This window comes from Bos mutus, chromosome 3, assembly GCF_027580195.1.
Source record: "Bos mutus isolate GX-2022 chromosome 3, NWIPB_WYAK_1.1, whole genome shotgun sequence".
NCBI classification, from domain to species: Eukaryota; Metazoa; Chordata; class Mammalia; order Artiodactyla; family Bovidae; genus Bos; species Bos mutus.
The window spans coordinates 91,097,020-91,115,679 of NC_091619.1; the positions used below are offsets into that span (position 1 = coordinate 91,097,020).

The window sequence follows — 18,660 nt, forward strand, 5'->3', positions numbered from 1 at the left end:
CTCTGTGGTGGCCCAGTGCATAGGCACAAGCTCAGATCATCTGTCTGAACCACTCTGAGTGTTTCCAGTGGAAAATGGAGACAATCCTAGTGTTCTAGAAGCAGATCCTCTAACCTGCACAAGGGCCGGAAAGACAGAGTGGAAGTTGAGACTTGAGTTTTCTGAATCTGCTTGTGCTGCTTTGGTGCCTTCATGCTGCCCCTCCTTTTCAGCTCCTGCTATTCCTACAGTGCCTGGTGTCAAGTACAGGCTTTGGATTTAGATCTGGGTTCAAATCCCAGCTGGGTTCAAATAAAGATATTACCTATACCTCACAGAATGTCTAAAGTAAGTGAGAAGATGGAAGTACAGGATTCTGCACAGGCTTTGGCACATGGTCAGCATTCCATAAATGGCAGCTGATATTATTACAAAACTATCACTGAGATCTGACTAAACATCCAAGAAATATTGTTAAAGCAGGAAGGACAAGTAGCAAGAATTAATCAGAAACCTCCACATGGCCTGGGTAAGCGTCTTCTGATTCAAAACAATACAAAACAAGAAAACTCCAAAGAGGGGAGGAGTAAGATGTACACAGGGGCAGAGAGAGCTGGCAATGAAGGACTAGAAGGCTCTCAAGATGGAGCTGATGAGGACAAAGAGGCAATCAGGACCAAAGTAAGGGGAGATAAAGTGGTATTATATTACTTCATCATCAGAGAAGAAAATAACTCCTCTTACTCAAAACCTCAAGATCTTTCCTTATTAAGTAGCAGAGTAAATACTGATCTATGGCAGCAGCTTAATTTTCTGGACATTTAGAAATCAAATTGCATGGTGGTTTCTGTACATATGGATTCCATCTGAAGGATCTTGATAAAAAAACATCAAAGGACAAGCAGGGAATGATAGAAAAACCACAAGCCAAGTCAGGTACAGAAAAGTCTTCTGGGCTCTATAACTTTCCATGCAAACTCTTTATTATTGGACTTATCTTGCTGAATATTATGTTTCTCATCTCTTTCCCCCTGGACTGTAAACCCTCCAGGGCAAGAACCTCATCTCATGTTCTGTAAGGCCCCTTTCTAGCCCTAAAATAGCATCATTGTAGTAGGCAGAATGAACCACCAAGGATGTCCATACACTAATCCCTAGTTAAATTATATGACAAAAAGGACTTTGCAGATGTGTTTTAAAGTTATAGACCTTAAAATAAGGAGATTATCCTGGATTAGCCAGATGATTCTAACCTAATCACATGAGCTCTTAAAAGCAGAGAACTTTTCCTCGCTGGAGGTAGGAGGTGAGGCAGAAGGGGAGATCAGAGAGACCTGAAATGCAAGGACTTGACTAGCTTTAGAGATGAAGGGAATGTAGGCAGCCTCTAGAAGCTGAGAACAATCCCAGGCTGCCAGCACAGATACGGGTACTTCAGTTCCACAGCAACGTGCAGCCAAATTCTGCCAACATCCTGAATGAGCATGGAAGCAGATCCTCTCCCAGAACCTCCAGATGAGAACTCAGGGGAGCCAACACCTTGGCTTCTGCCTGATAAGACCTGCAGCAGAGAAACCGGCTGAACCCACCCAGACTTCTGAGCTACAGAATTGTGGGATAATAAATATGTGTCAAGTTAAGCCACTAAATTAGTGGTAATGTGTCACAGAAGCAATAAAAAACACAAACAGAAAATTAAAACTGTTTCACACTACAACAGCATTCTCCCACACATCATTTCACTTAATCTTCCCAAGCATGATGGGATTATTGTCCCCCTTTATTCCTAAAATTTCCCAATTTTTAGGAAATTGATGCTCAGCGGGGATAACTAACTTGCTCAGGTGACCAACTAATGAGTATGTACTTGAGCCAGAATTCAAACTTAGGCCTTCAGGTCCCAACTCCAGTGAGAGTTGTCTCTTATATTGCAGCTACCACTTGGTGGCTTTCAGATTCTACTAACTTAAGCTAAATAAAATGCAAACTAAAAACAAAAAAAAAAGAACAAACAAAAAGTGAGGCTACTTTTACACTGTGGAAACTTAAAAGCCTCTCAATACTCATTTATTTCTGTTTCTTCTGAAGATATCTAATAAGTCAGGGTTCAGTTCAGTTCAGTTCAGTCACTCAGTCATGTCCAACTCTTTGCAACCCCATGAATTGCAGCACACCAGGCCTCTCTGTCCATTACCAACTCCCGGAGTCTACCCAAACTCATGTCCATCAAGTCAGTGATGCCATCCAGCCATCTCATCCTCTGTCATCCCCTTCTCCTCCTGCCCCCAATCCCTCCCAGCATCAGAGTCTTTTCCAATGAGTCAACTCTGCATCAGGTGGCCAAAGTATTGGAATTTCAGCTTTAGCATCAGTCCTTCCAAAGAACACCCAGGACTGATCTCCTTTAGAATGGACTGGTTGGATCTCCTTGCAGTCCAAGGGACTTCAAGAGACTCTTAAGAGTCTTCTCAAGAGTCTTGAGAAGCCTCTCTTCTCTCTTGAGAAGACTCTCTCTCAAGAGTCTTCTCCAACACCACAGTTCAAAAGCATCAATTCTTCAGCACTCAGCTTTCTTCACAGTCCAACTCTCACATTCATACATGACCACTGGGAAAACCATAGCCTTGACTAAACGGACCTTTGTTGGCAAAGTAATGTCTCTGCTTCTGAATATGCTATCTAGGTTAGTCATAACTTTCCTTCCATGGAGTAAGCGTCTTTTAATTTCATGGCTGTAATCACCATCTGCAGTGATTTTGGAGCCCAAGAAAATAAAGTCTGACACTGTTTCCACTGTTTCCCCATCTATTTGCCATGAACTGATGGGACCAGATGTCATGATCTTAGTTTTCTGAATGTTGAGCTTTAAGCCAACTTTTTCACTCTCCTCTTTCACTTTCATCAAGAGGCTTTTTAGTTCCTCTTCACTTTCTACCATAAGGGTGGTATCATCTGCATATCTGAGGTTATTGATATTTCTCCTGGCAATCTTGATTCCAGCTGTGCTTCGTCCACCCCAGCGTTTCTCATGCTGTACTCTGCATACAAGTTAAATAAGCAGGGTGACAATATACAGCCTTTATGTACTCTAAGTCAGGGTATACGCAAGTAAATATAAAAACATGTCAAAGTCTTCTTTCTGATACATAGAAGAAATATTTTGATAAATGGGAAGAGGAGAAATCCTCAAAAGAGTGACTGTCAACAAAATATTATCTCCCATTCAGATGCTTTTTCTGCCACTGTTAAGGTACATCTTCTAATGAAATGCTCTGATTTGCCAGATTTGTTTAGGAACTTCTCTGTGGTTGGAGCTCTCACTCCTTTCGTGACCAGTTTTTACTGTCAGGAAATCCAACTGATTCTGTCTGAAATTTCCCTTCTATATTTCTTCCCATTATTTCTAATGAGCAAGCAAAATAATCTCCTCCCCTTTGGTCTTTCCATCTTTCAAATATGTGTGAACTGTTATCACGCCCTGCCTTAGGGTATCATTTTGCCAAGTGGAAGGCTCCTTTCAGTCTGCCTAAGTCAAGCTTTCTCTTATACGGCTCTGCCTTCCTGTCTGAAATTCTTTTCCATATATTCCTGTTCTAAATGAGGTGTTTAATCTTGAACCAAGTGTTCTATATACTACAGATACTGCCATATTCTTAAAGGCGAATTATACAGTAACTTGCAAGGAAAAAGAAAACTTACTGTTTGGTAGTTGGTTAGGAAACTGTAGCACTTACTGCTTCTCTGCTTGCAATTTAAATGAACAGCAGACTACAATGAATCTCCCCCTATTTTACATAAAAGTTTATGGCCACAAATCCAGGAACCAAAAGGTCAAGCATTTATTACATGCTGCTGAAAACAGCACTGTGAATATTTACAAAGTATTTAAATGACTATTAATAGAATAGATAGACTAAATGGATACCACTTCTTGCAATAAGTTTTGGATGTGTTGCATTTAAAAAAACATTTCTCCAAGAAGTCTGGCTAAAGTTCCATACCAGATTAAACTTCCTGCCAAATGGAATCAGACGCCACATTTCTTAAGGGCCAGAAATCTGGCCCAATATTCTCTGTTCTTACCAAGAACTAAAGAGCCATTTGTTTGCAGCAGTCTCCAGATAGATATTAATACTGGACCTTTCCAATAGATTTTGTAACTCTCTATTGAGAAAAACTCTAAAATTTGGCCAGACATGGCTGTGGTTCCTGATAGCACATAAATCTTTGAAGACCCTTATTAGCTATGTAGTAGTATACCCCAAATTCCTAATTCATATCAGTGTGGTCTCTAAACAAACTCAATCCCACAGAGTAAGTTACACAGAGGTACAATCTGGCTGATTACCTTCCTTTCCCTAGTCAATAAGATCAAGCAATTTCTTTGTGTTCAAAAAGCAACTATGCCATGGACAGCTAGAACCATAATCTTTGGCTGAAATGAAAACCTTCTGAAAGTCTAAATAATCCTATATTCATTCACTGAGTTACAAAGACTGTTAAATTTTCGTGAAGTTTGAGAATGTAAAGATGAGAAATGAAAACTTTCCCCAATCTTGAAGTCAGCTGATTATCTGAACTCAGAGGATTATCATAAAAGGTTCCAATGAATAAATTCCTTCATGTTAAAAAAATTTCTCAAATAACATTAGGCACCATCCACGGAGTTACCTGACATTTTACAACTACAATTGCTAATCCTCACAATCAGGAAGGCAGGCATTAATATTCCTGTTTTACAGAGTGAGACGCAAGCTCAGAATCATTATCACCTCAGGGAAGGTCCCAGAGTTTAAGTGCCAGTTCGTGCGTGCTCAGCCACAGACACGCCGGACTCTGTGATGGTATAGAGCCCGCTAGGTTCCGCCATCCATGGGATTCTCTCAGCAAGAATACTGGAGTGGGTTGCCATGCCTTCCTCCAGGGGATCTTCCTGACCCAGGGATCAAAGCCATGTCTCCTGTCTCCTGTATTGCAGGCAGATTCTTTACTGCTGAGCCACCATGGAAGACCTAAATGCCAGAGTTAGGACCAAAACACTCATCTGATAGGCCTCTAGTTTTGCCACCATACCAGGCTGCTCTAGATGTATTATTTTTTGAAATAATTGAAATAATTTCTGAAGTTTAATTGCTAAAGTTAATTACAGGATTTAATTTCATATTTCTTTTTTCTACAGTAACACATGAAGAAAATAGAAGGATTTTATGCTTATATGTGACTGAACCTTTTACAAGGTATGTTACAATTTTAAAAGAACTTTAATGGATTGTTGTCTACTCTTCATTTGTTTGAGCAACCTTTACTGATGCTTACTTTGGTAGACATAGTATTAATACTAGAGACAGAGATGAATAACAGAGTTTCTACCTTCAAGGTATTCACAGTCTAATGAGACTATTTTTAAAAAATATGAACATTGCCCACCTTGTGCAGAAGAGGAAACTTGAGTCTGGCAAGGCTTAAAGCCTTGTGCTAACTTAGCTTCCTAGAGAAGGAAATGGCAACCCACTCCAGTATTCTTGCTTGGAAAATCCCATAGACAGAGGAGCCTGGTGGGCTACAGTCCCTGGGGTCACAAGAGTCAGACATGATTTAGCAACTAAACCACTACCACCACCAACTTAGCTTCCAGGAGGCAGACAGAATCTGATCTGAGATTCTTTTGATCACATCTCTGTGGCTCCTCCACCCTCACCTCCACACTCAACTTCCTAATCATGCTCTCCATTATTCTTCTTCTACATATGCTGCAAGGATTACAGAAATCTGAGATCTTGAATTCATCTGAACAGGTATGGCAACAAGACTAAAGATTTTAATGTACACAGAACCCACTGAGCCACTTTGTTTTATAAACATGTACTAAAACTACAAATAAACTGATTTTTCTGATTACTTCAGGCTGCTTCAATATTAAATTGAAAGGCTATCCTGAGAAGCTACAAGTATTTTCAAAGAAAGAACCAGATAAGTCCGGCTGAAGAATTTTTAATGTTCTCTGTCATCATCGGGGCAGCGGAAGGTCATTGTCATAGAGAATGCACTTCTATGATGAGGTTCCTATTTTCAAAAATGTCCCCTGTGAATATAAAATTGTTATTCAGCTTATCTCATTCATTCGCTTTATGACAGAAAGCCAAGACTTTGTGCTGGGAGTGTCAAATGGATATATGAAATGCAGTCTCTGCCCTTAAGGAACTCTGTTCAGTGGGAAACAAATTACTGCAAAGGAATGATTACAGCCCTGGGGGTTTTTCTGTTTGCTTGCTTGCTTTGTGGGTTTGTGTGTGTGTGGCAGAGAGAGACAACTCCATGAAAGCTAAGACACAAAAAGAATGAAAAGGAATTTGCCAAGTGGATCAGGTGGGGGACAAGAGGGAGAGAATGGTGAGGGTGGGCACAGAAAGCAGCATGTGCAAGATGACCTAATCTAGAACTAAGAGTATTAGCTAATGTCCTTGCTCTTTATTAATGACTTGGAAACTGAACATATCACTACCCAATGGAACTTTTTTGTTTTTATTATTCATAGCTCTTTACGAAACCAGTTCTAATCTAGCACTGAAACTGATTTTGCAGTAATCACCAGTGACTTCCATGTTGCCAAGTTTAATCCAGTAGACACTTCTTAGATAGCATCCTGATCGACCTGCATAGGACACAGTTGACAATTGCCACTTTTAGGCTATACTCTTTTCCTGCGAAATTTTCTTCCACCTCTTTAGTCCCTCGTTCTCGTCCCCCTTGACAGATCCTCCTCCTCAACCTGATCTCTAAAAGCTGAAGTTCCTCAAGGCTTCATCTAACCCTACTTCTCCCCTTCCCAAGCAATACCATCCATTCCTGTGGCTTTACACACCACCCAGTGTTCAAGCCCTCCAAATGTGCCTCTACAAGCTGACCTCGCCTCTGAGCTCCAGTCTCATAAATCCAGCTGCCTCCTCGGTGTCTCTACCAGGAAATATTTTCAGGTACCTCAAAGTTAACAACAAGTTCAAAGCTGGAGCTTACTATTTCAACCACTCTCCCTAAAATCTGCTGTCCCTTCGTCATTCCAGTCATGACCCACCATTCACCTGGCCAGTCAATGGAAATCATTCTTCCCCTATCTGGTCACCAGGTTCCATCAGCTCTACCTCTGCATACTTTTGCCCATCTACCAACGCCTCCATTACTGACACTCCAGGACACTATCTTCTTCCACCTTCCATTCTCCAACCTGGGAGCTCAGTACATTCTCCTCACAGCAGGTACAGTGACAGTTTAAATCATTTCATTCCCCTGCTGAGAGCCCTTGGGTTATGGTCATCAGTTCCTTCAGAAATAGTTTAACTCCATTCCCTTTTTCTGGTACATGGTAAGATTGTGAAGTTAGGAGCATGTGACATTATTTGGACAATGAAATGGGAGCAAAAGTGATAAGCATCACTTAAAGGTAATTTTAAGAATCAACACATACTTCAGCTTTTTACTTCCTTGGTCCTGACAATCCCAGTGCTCCAGACGGAAGCTGCGGCTCCATTGGACTGGGTTCTAGACAAGATATGATGGCAAAGCTGATATATAGCATGAGTGAGAAATAAATATATGTAATACTACACCTTCAAAAGCTTCCAAATGCACAAAGAATGAAACACAAATGGCTTACTTAACGAACAAATGCCAATATAGCTGGCTCCTGTGATGTTAGATATCTAACATCATCTTGGAGCTGTCCTTCCAGATCACGATATTCCACTCACATTGGCCCTCTTGCAATGTCTAGAACAAGCCAAGCATCTTTCATCTTTCATCCTTTCCTGAATGGTTCTTTGCATGGTTCATTCCTCACCCTGTAGATCTCAGCTTAAATATTACCTCTTCAGAGATGTGTCCCTCAACCACTGTCTCAAAGACGGCCCCTCACTGTGACTCTCCATCACAGCACCTTGATCATTTCCTGAAAAATAGATCAGTCTATAATAATGATTCTTTGACTGACTGTCTCTCCCACTAGGCTGTAAGCACTATTAGGGGAGGAGCTTACTGCTATCTCCAGTGCCTAGCATTACCCTTAATGTGGTACCCTATAGACAGTAAGCACTCAAGATAATTTGTTCAGTGAATGAACAAATGAGAAAAGATTCAAAAAAACAGTGACTTCCCTGGTGACTCAGTGCTAAAGAATCCACCTGCCTATGCAGGAGACATGGTTGGATCCCTGGTTCAGGAAGATCCCACATGCCTCAGAGCAACTAAGCCCATGCACCACAGCTACTGAGTCTGTGCCCTAGAACTTGTGAACGACAGCTACTGAGCCCACACACCATAACTACTGAAACCCGCGTGCCCTAGAGCCCATGCTCTGCAATAAGAGAAGCCACGGCAGTGAGAAACCCATTACTGCCGCTAGAAAGTAGCCCCACTCACCACTACTAGAGAAAAAACCCAGGCAGCAGCGAAGACCCAGCACAGCCAAAAATAAATAAATAAAATTATTTAAAAAAACTATAGACATCATATTGCACATCACAGAGGCAAAAGGTGGGGAGAAAAAGGGAACTTGCACTTACAGTAAGGAAATTAAGAATGGCTAGGATGTATAGCTAACATTCATTTAGGTACTTTACATGTTATTTCTCTAGATTCTCAATAATCCTAGGAGGTCAATATTAGTATCTCCACTTTCTAAGTCAGGTAACTGAAGCTCAACTTGCTCAAGTAACAAAACCAGTAATGGCATTAGTTTTAACTCAGACCAGTTAATCTTTTTCCTCCAAGCAATGATGCTTCTCTAGAAATTAAACTGTTATTACATTTTTATCGAGTACTTTTCTATTATAATATCAGTTCAGTTCAGTTTTTGGCTGTGCTGGGTCTTTGCTGCTGCCTGGGCTTTTTCTCTAGTGGTGGCCAGCAGGGGCTACTTTCTAGTTGCAGTACACAGGCTTCTCATTGCTGTGACTTCTCTTGTTGCAGAGCATGGGCTCTAGGGCATGCAGGCTTTCAGTCGCTCAGTCGTGTCCGGTTCTTTGTGACCCCATGGACTGCAGCACACCAGGCCTCCCTGTCCATCACCAACTCCCAGAGCTTGCTTAAACTCATGTCCATCAAGTTGGTGATGCCATCCAACCATCTCATCCTCTGTCGTCCCCTTCTCCTCCTGCCCTCTATCTTTCCCAGCATCAGGGTCTTTTCCAATGAATCAGTTCTTTGCATCAGGTGGCCAAATTATTGGAGCTTCAGCTTCAGCATCAGTCCTTCCTGTGAATATTCAGGACTGGTTTCCTTTAGGATGGGCTGAAGGAGATGGTTGAATCTCCTTACAATCCAAAGGACTCTCAAGAGTCTTCTCCAACACCAAAATTCAAAAACATCAATTCTTTGGCACACAGCTTTCTTTATGGTCCAATTCTCACATCCATACATGAATACTGGAAAAACCATAGCTTTGACTAGACGGACCTTTGTTGGCAAAGTAATGTCTCTGCTTTTTAATATGCTGTCTAGGTTTGTCATAGCTTTTCTTCCAAGGAGCAAGGGTCTTTTAATTTCATGGCTGCAGTCACCATCTGCAGTGATTTTGGAGCCCAAGAAAATAAAGTCTGTCACTATTTCCATTGTTTCCCCATCTATTTGCTGTGAAGTGATGGGACTGGATGCCATGATCTTAGTTTTTTGAATAATATAAATTGCACTTATATATGGATACATCTCTACTCCAAGAACCAGTTTTTGGCTTTCTTTTCTTTCTTTTTTTTTTCAGGTTCATCCTAAAGCCTATAACAAATATCTCCTGTTATCCTGAACAACAGGAAGCAGAATAATGCAGCAAATCCAAACTACAAGTAAATCAGACATTTTGTTGGAACTTTTTTCTTGAACTATTTTTTTCTTCACAGAATAAAAAGCCAACACGATTAGGAAGTAAGTCTGTGTTCTGAATTCATTTTCGGGACTTGAGATCAACTTGTGCTCCTGTTCAATTGTTTAGTCATGTACGAGTCTTTGCGACCTCATGGACTGTAGCCTGCCAGGCTCCTCTGTCCATGGGATTCTTCAGGCAAGAATACTGGAGTAGGTTGCCATTTCCTCTTCCAGCGGATCTTCCTGGCCCAGGGATCGAACCCGCATCTCCTGCAGCTCTGGCACTGGCAGGTGAATTCTTTACTGCCGAGCCACCTGGGAAACCTGAAATCAACTTATACTGGCTTAATTTAGCATATTGCCCCATTCCCAGACACTGTGCTGCTTGTTGCAGAACATGCAAAGTTAAGTGGCCAAGGGCTATGGGATCCACAGTCCTGATTTGATTAGTAGAGATGCCGAACATCTAAACAAACAACTGAAACCACCCAGCACTTTGCCTCTGACTCATCTTTGGTAAAGTAATTGTGTTCCAGCAGAAAGGTGTGCCCCGAATAACTCCCAAACAGTTCTGCTGGGCTCTGAGTAGACTCACAGGCTTATCAGAGCAGAAGGAGCCTTAGGGACCATCTTAAATGCCCTATTTTAACAGGTTAGAAACTGTCAGACATTACTTATTTGCCTAAGAGAAACAAGACTCCTGACTCCTAGTCAAGTGCCCTTTCCTCCACAACACAGCACGTCCCTAACCAAGAACTAGTGACTGATTATGGGAAAGTAGCAGTAAATAGAGGTCTAGATAAGACAGATTGTAAATCTCCAATGTTTCTCTTACTCTCTATCATTTAGAGAACTCTGAATCAAAAGAAGATACACAAGAAAAAAAAAAGGAGGTGAGGAAGAACAGTTTTCTATTAAACATTCTTCTGAAAGCATTATTTTACTCCATATCTTACTGAATTATTAGAAACAGCATTAGCATGAGAAAATCTAGGAAGATAAATGTGGCTAGTAAACTAAACATATGGAAAAGGAAAATTATAACAAAGAAAAGAGAGTTTTACAAATTTAATTAAAGTAATACAAGAGTATAATTTGAAAATTGTGCATCTTAAAGCAAACTTTATTTGTTCAATTATTTTTCACAACAGCATTTTATGGTTCTAATACACTGAATTTTTTTCAAGAAAGAAACTCATTTAAAAATAGATATTTACTCCCAAACTTTGATCATATTTCTTTAATGTGGGAAGAAAATACTGCTTTGATGGCATGAAATGCAAAATTTTAAAGTTTTTTTTTTTTAATCCTAATACAGAATTTAAAGAACTGTCCCTGGGAAATCGGCTGAGGTCATTAAGTGCACGACACTGAACACTGGCCAGCTACTGGCGTTCTGTTTCCTCCCTAGTTCTCCCAAAGAAAACTTAAATTGAATCTTCAGCACAATAATCCTCAAATGTGCTTTATAACCAAAATGAGAGCTTTTGTTTACATAGTTTTTGGATTTTTCTATTCCTAATTTTATTCTAAAATTCAATTTCACCCCAAACCATAATTACCATATTAACTTTGCAATGCACAGTTGAATGCAATTCAGCAAAGCAGTAGTAAACCATCAGGCTCTGTTCACCCAGGGCTTAGGAAAAACAAGATTGGTCACACCCATTGAAAAACAAACTTCATGCTATTTCCCAATGTGTAGTTTCAATCTAAGTTCTGACAATGAAATATATGTATATCTATATATCTCAACTTGATTTTCAAAGGTAGGCAAAGGGAGTTCTTTACAGCTTAGCTTTGCCTGCTGCTGAAGCTGGAGATTTTGTCACTTCAGAGCCAGATTCATGTTGCCAGTGATTTTCAATCTGCCTTGAAAGAAGGCCTGTGAGGAAGAAGAAAGAAAATTTATTATTTTTTGTTTTGAGATTGCTAATATTTCTAGACTGTCCAGCCCCAAGATGATTTATTTATCCAAGTCTCTTAAACTTTCTTCAAAATATGAAACTTGGCTTTCGGGAATAGAGTTAGCACCAGATTCCTCACAAGGGTAAATGTGTAAAAGTCACGCTTTACACAGAGCAGTCAAAAGACACAGCTTTCCCAAATCTGTTCTCTTGGAAATTGAGTCTGCCATTACCTGTCTTCCTCAAATATTAGGCAGAGTGGGTTCATACTAGACTGATTTTGTTTAAAAACATTACACATTCAGTGGGTCTGCCAGCAGGGAGGAAAAGCACATGTGTAACACACTCAGAAACTTGGGATTCCATTACAGATGCATCTATGCAATGAAATGTCACCATTTTTCTCCCTTTTTTGGTCTACATGATGGAGATGTATTCCCTACAGGGGGAGGCCAGGCAGCCTGCTGAGGTGCCTGTGTGAATCTTTGGCTCAATAAGGAGACTCAAACCAGTCCCCAATGCAGAGCCACAATTTGTTCCACTTAACAACAGCCTGGGATTAGATCACATGATGTTTGCTAAATTTATCATGTAACAAAATCCTAGGAAAACTTTAAAGAAATAGCAAAATTGGGAACATAGCATGATTTCTCTGCTATGATCTCAGTCTTCTTACTCAATTCTTAAAATAGAGGAAAAGTTGCTGGTAGTCTTCACTTCCTAACAAGTACATTAAGAAGTGAGGAGTTCTTCTGCCTCACTAGTAGGAAAGTGCAGAGCTCTGCTTTCTCTACACCTTCTGGTGAGGGTGACTAATTCCTTTTTTCCCCCTCCTCTGTCTGGACAAACTAAATATTTCCTTTCTATATGGCACACAGCCTTCTGTCTGATGACTTAAAGGTCAAGTGTCTCAGAACACAATATATTTAACATATGTCTTTTAAAAATATGGACCAGTAGTTCCTACCAGAGAAACTCACCATATTTCCCTTTTCTTAATTAAAAGAAGAAATTACATTTTATTTAATAATGATTACAGAGAAAAAATGAGTCTTCACCTTTTAGAGACTCCAAACAAAAGAATCATTTAAATCTGGGCCCTAAGGTACTCTTCATATGTGCTTTCTGCTAGAGAGCATATTGCTTTGCTTCAACTGTAGCCAAACATATAAATTATAATTTCCACTGTATTTAACGGTTTCCAGTCAAATCCTCTTCTGAGCATAAGGGAAGACCATTACCACATTAACACAAAGGTCTCCCATTTTTATCTTTAATTCCTCTGGGTGCTAACAGGTGTTCAGGAAAAGTAAGCTGACATTTTACTCTCCAAATGGGTGGTAAACAGATAAACTGAGAGAACGAGGGCAGCTGAGAGTGAAGCTTGACCACGCTACCAAGGAAATGTATGGAGTGCACAGTGGCATGAGTGGTGGTGGGTGGGAAGGGGAATGTGCCAGCTCCGAGACTGATGGCCTCTGTTCTGTCCAGATTTTGAAAACAGCTCAGTGGGTGCAAATGTCAGTGTCAATGGTACATATTCAACTGAAACATCATAGATACAAGTCTCTTACTTGTCAATGCATCAGTTGAAATGTGCTTAGTTGCTTACAATAAGCATTTTTAAAAGGAATACAAGTAGGAGTCAGATTTAGTTGTTTTATCCAATCTTTCAAATTATGAGGGTACCCTGGTGGCTCAGACGGTGAAGCGTCTGTCTACAATGCAGGAGACCTGGGTTCTATCCCTGGGTCGGGAAGATTCCCTGGAGAAGGAAATGGCAACCCACTCCAGTACTCTTGCCTAGAAAATCCCATGGACAGAGGAGCCTGGTGTCCATGGGGTCGCAAAGAGTCAGACACCACTGAGTGACTTCACCACAGGAACAAGATCTAAAACAAATAAGGCTGAAAGTGTTAGTCGCTTCAGTCCTGTCTGACTCTTTGCGATCTCATGGACTATAGCCTGCCAGGCTCCTCTGTCCATGGGATTCTCCAGGAAAGAATACTGGAGTGGGTAGCCGTTCCCTTCTCCGGGAATCTTTCTGACCCAGGGATTGAATCCAGGTCTCCCAAATAATAGGCAGATTCTTTACCATCTGAGCTATCAGGGAAGCCCAAATAAGGTTGAGGCAACAACAAAAAAAAATAAGGTTACAATGGAAAGCAGCATCTTAGCTTCCTTTGTGTTATCTATGGATAACGTATATCAAGTCTGCTCAACATTGTGCCAGTAAAGAATACAAGAAGACCCTTGACAATCTGGGGGCCTGAAAAATCTATACAAGCCATGAATACATTTTAGAGAAATACAAATTAATCCAGTGATTGTGAACATTTAAAACTGCCAGGCATCATGCTAAGTTCTGGAGACACAAAGATGAACAAGATGTGGTTTGTTCCCTTGAGACATGCACATTCTACTGGGAGATGAGACAGGCATATCACGACTGGTGTGATGAGACAAGTGCTAGGCTGGCAGTCCAGTAAGTGGCCCAGAAGAGGTGCTGACTATAGCTCCCCAACCGTGTGGTAGGAGGTCTTTAAACATAGCAACTAAGTTCATTTTGTTTTGTTAGATTAATATTCATTTATTTTATTTGGCTGTGCTGAGTCTTACCTGCAGCATAAGGGATCTTTAATTGCAGAATGCAAACTCTTAGTTGTAGCATGTGAGATCTAGTTCCCTGACCAAGGATCAAACATAAGCCCCATTAATTAACTGGGAGCACAGTCTTAGCCACTGGACCACCAGGGAAGTCCCTAAGATCATTTTAAAAGATAAGAAGTTTGTCAAGGAAATCACAGCTCAGACAAAAAAGGAGCACAGGCAAAGACGCAAAAGGTAAAACGTCTTGCCTCTGTGACGACTAGTCCTTTCTCCTATTTGGATGGCTCCTACTCTCCACCTGTGCACTGATGACTCCTGATCACCCCCAGGACAAAGTCAAGCATTATTTCCTCTGTGAAGCCTTCTCTGAGAGCCCAGGAAGATACGGCTTCTCCTTCTTCCACCCTCCCCAACCACAAGCCAGACAGGGCACCACAGATATTTCGTTGCACTTATCCTTCTGCACAACTGTCTCATACCAAACTGTGGATGCCCAGAGCATGTGAACTGTTTCTTATTCATCTGGACATTTTCAGCACACAGGGCAATGGCTGACACATGGCTAGCTCCACAACTATTTGTCATCCATTAAGTGAATATTTGGGGAACACTGAGTTTTGTGGGTTTGACCACTTTACACTTTATGGGATGAGGCTGAAATAGGTGATGAAGTGAAACAGGCTAAAATCCACCTAATACAAGGACATAAGTATCGTCATACTTACCATCTGAGGATTCATTTTACCAGTCATCAGAGCCAGTAAGTCCGAGTCAGTCATTGTGATTGTTCAGTCAGCCTTCTTATCTAAAGAAGAGACATGCAGAAGGATGGAGAAAAAGGGAGTGTTCAGTTTCATGTGTACATTTTAGTCAAAAGTCACTGACTGTAACAGAATCACAGCCGGTGTTAGTGTGGGCACATGGGCACTCACATACACTCTACAGCAGCCTGGTAAAATATGGCATAAATCACAAGCAACTGCAATATTTAAGAGAAGAGGGAATTCATTAAATAATCATGGTATATTCATATAGAGGGGTACAATGCAGCCATTCAATGATAAGGATCTACATTTCACGACCTGAAAAGACACATTCACATTATACAGTTCATGATATTGTTATATAGTTCAGTTCAGTTCGGTTGCTCAGTCATGTCTGACTATTTGCAATCCCATGGACTATAGCATGCCAGGCTTCCCTGTCTATCACCAACTCCAGGAGCTTGCTCAAACTCATGTCCATCGAGTCAGTGATGCCATCCAACCATCTTGTCTTCTGTTGTCCCCTTATTCTCCTGACTTCAATCTTTCCCAGCATCAAGGTCTTTTCCAGTGAGTTCCTTGCATCAGGTAGCCAAAGTACTGGAGTTTCAGCTTCGGCATCAGTCCTTCCGATGAATATTCAGGACTGGTTTCCTTTAGGATGGACTGGATGGATCTCCTTGCAGTCCAAGGGACTCTCAAGAGTCTTCTCCAATACCACAGTTCAAAAACATCAGTTCTTCAGTGCTCAGCCTTCTTTATAGTCCAACTCTCACATCCATACATGACTACTGGAAAAACCATAGCTTTCACTAGATGGACCTTTGTCAGCAAAGTAATGTCTTTGCTTTTTAATATGCTGTCTAGGCTGGTCATAGCTTTTCTTCCAAGGAGTAAGTGTCTTTTAATTTCATGGCTGCAGTCACCGTCTGTAGTGATTTTGCAGGCCAAGAAAATAAAGTCTGTCACTGTTTCCATTGTTTCCCCATCTATTTTCCATGAAATGATGGGACTGGATGCCATAATCTTATTTTTCTGAATGCTGAGTTTTAAGCCAACTTTTTCACTTTCCTCTTTCACTTTCATCAAGAGGCTGTTTAGTTCTTCTTCACTTTTTGTCATAAGGGTGGTGTCATCTGTGTATTTGAGGTTACTGATACTTCTCCCAGCAATCTTGATTCCAGCTTGTGCTGCATCCAGGCCAGCATTTCTCATGAGGTACTGTGCATATAAGTTAAATAAGCAGGGTGACAATATACTGCCTCGACGTACTCCTTTCCCTATTTGGAACCAGTCTGTTGTTCCATGCTCAGTTCTAACTATTGCTTCTTGACCTGCATACAGATTTCTCAGGAGACAGGTAAGGTGGTCTGGCATTCCCATCTCTTTAAGAATTCTTAAAGACATGGGAAATTCTTGAAGAGATTGTTACATAAACCAGTTTCAAAACAAACTGTAGGCATGAACCCATGTTTTACTTAAAAACAGATATTCAATTATATATGTATAAAGTGAAAGTGAAAGTTGCTCAGTCATGTCCGACTCTTTGCAACCCATGGACTATGCAGTCCATGGAATTCTCTAGGCCGGAATACTGGAGTGGGTAGCCTTTCCCTTCTCCAGGAGATCTTCCCAAACCAGGGATCAAACCCATGTCTCCCACATTGCAGAAGGATTCTTTACCAGTTGAGCCACAAGGGAAGCCCAAGAATACTAGAGTGGGTAACATATCCCTTCTCCAGTGGATCTTCCCAACCCAAGAATAGAACTGGGGTCTCCTGCATTGCAGGTGGATTCTTTACCAACTGAGCTATCAGGGAAGCCCTGATAGACATATAGGAAGAAGCTTATAAACTTGTAGATTCCAACTTGCAAACTTGGAGACCAATATATTAATAATTGCTACTGTAGCACACAGGCACTAAGGTGACCCCTGTGATTGCTGCTTTCTGGTATTCATTCATGCCTCTGTATATTCCCCTAGGAAGGACAGTGAAAAAGCTGGCTTAAAATTCAACATTCAAATAACAAAGATCATGGCATCTGGTCCCATCACTTCGTGGCAAATAGATGGGGAGACAGTGGAAACAGTGTCAGACTTTATTTTGGGGGGCTCCAAAATCACTGCAGATGGCGACTGCAGCCATGAAATTAAAAGACGCTTACTCCTTGGAAGGAAAGTTATGACCAACCTAGACAGCATATTGAAAAGCAGAGACATTACTTTGCCAACAAAGGTCCATCTAGTCAAGGCTATGGTTTTTCCAGTAGTCATATATGGATGTGAGAGTTGGACTGTGAAGAAAGCTAAGCGCCGAAGAATTGGTGCTTTTGAACTGTGGTGTTGGAGAAGACTCTTGAGAGTCCCTTGGACTGCAAGGAGATCCAACCAGTCCATTCTGAAGGAGATCAGCCCTGGGTGTTCTTTGGAAGGAATGATGCTAACGCTGAAACTCCAATACTTTGGCCACCTCATGCGAAGAGTTGACTCATTGGAAAAGACTCTGATGCTGGGAGGGATTGGGGGCAGGAGGAGAAGGGGACGACAGAGGATGAGATGGCTGGATGGCATCACCGACTCAATGGATGTGAGTCTGAGTGAACTCTGGGACATGGTGATGGACGGGGAGGCCTGGCATGCTGCGATTCACGGGGTCGTAAAGAGTCGGACACGACTGAGCGACTGAACTGAACTGAACTGAATAAATAAATTCTGGTGCATTCACATAGTAAAAATGAACTAATGCTACATGCAAAAATATAATGAATCTTACAATGATGAGCAAAAGAAGCCACACCTCAAACAGTAAATATTGTATGGCTCCATCTATATGAATTTCTAAAATAAATAAAATCAACCGATGGTGGTAGAATTCGGAATAGTAGTTCCTTTTGGGAGTGAATAGTAATGGGAGGTGGTGTGAGGAGGTTTCTAGAGTGATGGCAACATTCTGCATCTTGAGCTGGGAGATATATTCATTTGTTAATATTTATCAAGCTAAACACTCAGATTTATACCCTTCCTTATGGGCTAAACTTCAGAAAATTTTTACACAAAACAAAATAAAGAAAACAGGTGGTGGGTTGAATCTGGCGCATAGGCCATCATTTGTGAACTCATGATATAGATGGGTGGGATTATAGGAGAGTAATTTTTCATTTTGTTTGCACTTGAGTATATATTACTTATATAAAAACAAAGTTTTAAAAATATCAATTTTAATAGTATAATCAAAGAAAAAAGGCCATACCACAAAGACTCTAACCTCATTGCTAAACCAGCCATTTCTTCCTTGGACAAAAGAGAAGTTTCAAATGCAAAAGGAAAATTTCACCAAGAAATCAGAATTTCCAGCAGTCAGTTCTTTGGGTAATCTATATAAAAATATTACTCTAATAGTATTACTACTAATAATTGTAATAATATCAAATCATGGCACAATAGTTAATCTGTGCCTTAATTAAAAAAAAAAAAGATCGGACTTGCTATATATGGTCTGAATGCTTGTATACCCCAAAACTCTTATTTTGAAATCCTAATACCTACTGTG

General features: G+C 40.8%; 1 long non-coding RNA gene across 1 annotated transcript in view; it reads right to left on the reverse strand.

Moving 5' to 3' along the window:
* Positions 1-10,930: 10,930 nt before the first annotated feature.
* Positions 10,931-18,660, reverse strand: part of LOC102283293 (uncharacterized) — a 68,502-nt gene continuing 60,772 nt past the window's right edge. Inside the window, exons 8-9 of the long non-coding RNA XR_011463718.1 lie at positions 15,071-15,150; positions 10,931-11,713 (exon numbers count right to left, since the gene is read on the reverse strand). This is a non-coding gene — a long non-coding RNA (uncharacterized lncRNA). The remainder of the gene's footprint in view (positions 11,714-15,070; positions 15,151-18,660) is intronic.